Genomic DNA, 3,993 nt, shown 5'->3' on the forward strand with positions numbered 1-3,993 from the left:
GTATTCATTCATATGCTTGGGGGCTACTCCCATCGGGAGCGTTGGTCGCGCATCCGATAAAGATGGAAGAATTCGAAAATATAACAATATAACGACAAAAGATGTTAAAATGGTGAGCCTACAACCAAGTACAAGCACTTGGCTGTAGCCTCGGGGGCTACTCCCATCAGGAACGCTGTTTGCGTGCCCAATGAAATTATAAAAGGCACGGTGAGCATATTTCAAGTTATACAAATAACTCTTCATATACTCCCATCAGGAGGACAAGATAAAAATATACATGTCATCCGGCGACTCGAATAAATGTGCTATTCCAACAGCCGAAAAAGCACTCGACAATATATTCTCAGAGTGCATCAGTCGCAAATTAATCTTTGAATGCCGCAATACTTTGCGAAGGTAAGTCCCCGGGATCCATCCTGTGCGGCGTGGCACCACCTCTGACGGCGCTTCGGTACTTTTTCCGTATCAGCAGATGCGAAGAAAAATCCTAACGGACGCGTTAGATACCCGATAAAACATGACTGGAATTCGACATTTGGTAAGACCCTAAGCGGCGCATGTCGAGTTACACCAGTATCCCGAGATCATGTCCAGGGACGTGATCTTGAAGTAGGTTTTTGGTGGATTGCCACAAGAGCAGTTAACTATTACCTGATCCGTCAGATGAACTAGCCCCAATTACCGTTATCCATGTACAATATACGACTATTTTATTAAAGATATGTGTTAACTCGAAGAAGTTGTATGGTAATCGTAAAGTTGAAGATTTTCCCTGATTCTCCTATTCAAGCAAAATCTCGGGGGCTATAGACATAGGCATCCCCAATGGGCCTGTCGAAGATGGTACCCGGGGTTTATTGAAGGCCCATGAGTCGACGAATACAAAGCTCGGAAGCCCAATTAGTTGTTGATAAGGAAAGATAGAATTGTATTAGGAATAAAGAGATTTGTAACTTTACGGGTCAAACTCAAAGAGTCTCCCGAAATCTGTAAACTTGTGTAATACGAAACCCTCGGCTCCGCCTCCTATATAAGGGGGAGTCGAGGGACGAAGAGGGGATCGATTTCATTGTCAACATAACCCTAGTTTTCTAGCAGTCGAGTACTTTTCCGGCTGAACCTTCGAGATCTACTTGCCCTCTACTTCCAACTAAATCATAGTCTACAATTTGTAGGCATTGACAAGTTAATACCTTGTCACCTGGTGTAGGACAGGGCGGCTGAGTGGCTAACCAGAAAAGGAAGGAGAGAGGTAGCTCATGGCCGACCACGGTCGACTTGGCCTGCATCACCTCCAATTCCAAACCTATGTCGTTCACATTCGGTCCAAATGGACAAGGACTGATAGATGAGGGGTTCTAATGATGATGGTTAGTTCCAAACTTGAGTTAGAGAAAGATTTGGTTGATAAGAAAAGGTTGAGATGGAAATGAATATTAGGGGTCGCGATGACCGCAAAGTATTTGTTCTACACTTTGATTTACCAAGGAAATGACGATTGAAAAAGGGGCAAGGGAGATGAGATTGATCTGGTGAAGATGACATTCAAATTCAAATTTGATTTGGATTGGTTTTTATCACCTCTAAGAGTATGCCTAAATTTGAGTGAAAATTATCTTGAAATAGATTTTGAAATATTTGGAAGACACAAAAAAATGTGAATTTAAAATACTCTACTTTCAAAACCTTGCACAATGTTTTTTTTATCAAAAACTATTTGAAAATAAAAAGTGCAAGTAATGGGATATATACCATTAACATGCATTTCTGTAAATAGCAGAATAGAAATAATAAAATAATTCTCTAAAAATTATTTTTAAATGGAAATGATATGGTAAGACATATCAGTAACATTTCCCATTTTTATAAGAGAAATATTTTGAAAGTAGTTTGCCAAAAACTAGGAATATTTTGGAAGTCAGAAGGAGAAGAAATGGGGGTTTAGGCTTTTAGTAGATTGGAGGAAACCTTCGTGTTTTTAAAATGGGAGTTGAGGCCAAAAATGATTCAAGAGTAGAGTTTAATGATCTTGGGGAGATAGAGATGCAAAGAGAGATTACACATTTGTTGGACAAATGATCATTTACCAAGATTATGCATAGGTGGAGTGAGGAGGCTAAATGATAGATCAATGGGATGTATTAGTGGAAAAGCCAGTGACATGGATAATGGATCAACTATCAATTAGTCCCAAAATTGAGCTTTTTGCATACGGCCTTTATTTGATTTAAACTAGATAAGAAATCTTATCTTCAAAAGTTTCAGGAAGAGAGAAGATTTTAGGAGGTGGAGTAGAATAACCCATAGTTAAAGTAGAATAAAATTAGGATCATTACATTTTGTTTCAGGAAACAAAAATCTGCGTATAGAAGATTTTGTAAAATTTTGAAGTCACACAAAGTAAGGGTAAACCATTTGGAAAATATTTTGTTATCAAAAATAATTTTAGAAACCCCTTTTATTATATACTATGTCAGAGGTGACCACAACCTATTTTTTAGAAAAGGTTCTTGGCAAAAAAAATTGAACCAAAATTTAGAGTCATAGGGCAGAACAAAAGAGGTTTTATGTTTTTCCAAAAAAAAATCAAATACCTTGGAAAATAGGAGGTTAAGGTAATGCAAGAGTGGCCATAGCATGAGTATTTTTCTTGAGACTTGAAGTCGTGGGTTGAATTATTTCACTTAACACTATTTAGCAAACATCACTCATCAAATAAAGTTAGACTGGCATTCCCAGTCAAAAAACAAATCAGTGCATGTAGAACATAAAAAGTTTTTGTTCACCATGATTTTTGCTCTATGGAAAACTAAACAAGGTTGCAAAAGTTGGGGTGTTACACTCGCCTCGCAAGAAACCAAGGCAACACGGAAACCGACCGCTGGTAGAAAAAGGAGCTTTGGTCCCGGTTGGTAACGGGCTTTAATCCTGGATTCGCAACCGGGACTAATTATGCAAGACTAACGGCCCCCCTTTAGTCGCGGTTGCTTACGAACCGTGATTAAAGGCCCATCCACGTGGGTTGCAGGCGTTCATTGGGGCGGAGGACCTTTAGTTCCGGTTGGTGTGACCAACCGGGACTAAAGGTCTCTGCAGGTTTAGGGTTTAAACCCTCCTAAATCTGGTTTTATTTTGTTGTGTTTTCATTTCTTTTATATTTTATTTTGTGTTTTATTTTAATTTCAAAGAAGTTTCAGTACACATATCTATGCTAGTATATACACGTTACACGTTGATGCATATGAATACACAATTTCAAACAAGTTTGAAATTTCAAACAAGAAGAATTCAAGAGGAATATATAATATTCAATCTCGGATGACCATATACAACTTCAAACAAGTTTCCATATACAATTTACGTCATTAGAAGTTCTTCGTCCTCGTAATAGTGTTCTCCTTTAGGATGGAGGACTTCACTCATCAAAAATCCTATTACTTTATGTTGAATTGGTCGGAAGCGAGCTTCCGGATTAAGCTTCTTCCGCAAGTCATTCCTCCGCAAGTTGATATCCTGAGCCCTCCGCTCAGAGATATGTCCCCGGATGAACGCACAAACATAGTATCCACATAGATTGGTCCTCGGTGGCTGAGTATCCACATTAGCTAACCTTCTAAATGTTAGCTCATCTTTGAATTCACCGGTTATTTTATCTTTGAACCGTTTCCAAACCCTACAGGGCAAAGAAATTAAATGAACAAGGGAGTTATTAGTTACTTGATATCAGGAAATGAACGAAAGAGGCCGATATAGTGTGCAAATGATTGAAAATAATTACTTTTGCAGCATTAATCTTATGCCGGTCCAATGCTTTGGGTCCATATTCAGAGAGTCCATGACGAGAACTCTGGAGTTGTCAAATTGAATTATTAGAAGAATCCAGTGGAACCTGCGGATACGTTACATGCACAGTCATGCATAACTCATCGATTAGACATAACATGGAGTAAACAGAAGAGAATATGCACAAGACAGAAACACTCACCCAAA

This window comes from Lolium perenne, chromosome 4, assembly GCF_019359855.2.
Source record: "Lolium perenne isolate Kyuss_39 chromosome 4, Kyuss_2.0, whole genome shotgun sequence".
NCBI classification, from domain to species: Eukaryota; Viridiplantae; Streptophyta; class Magnoliopsida; order Poales; family Poaceae; genus Lolium; species Lolium perenne.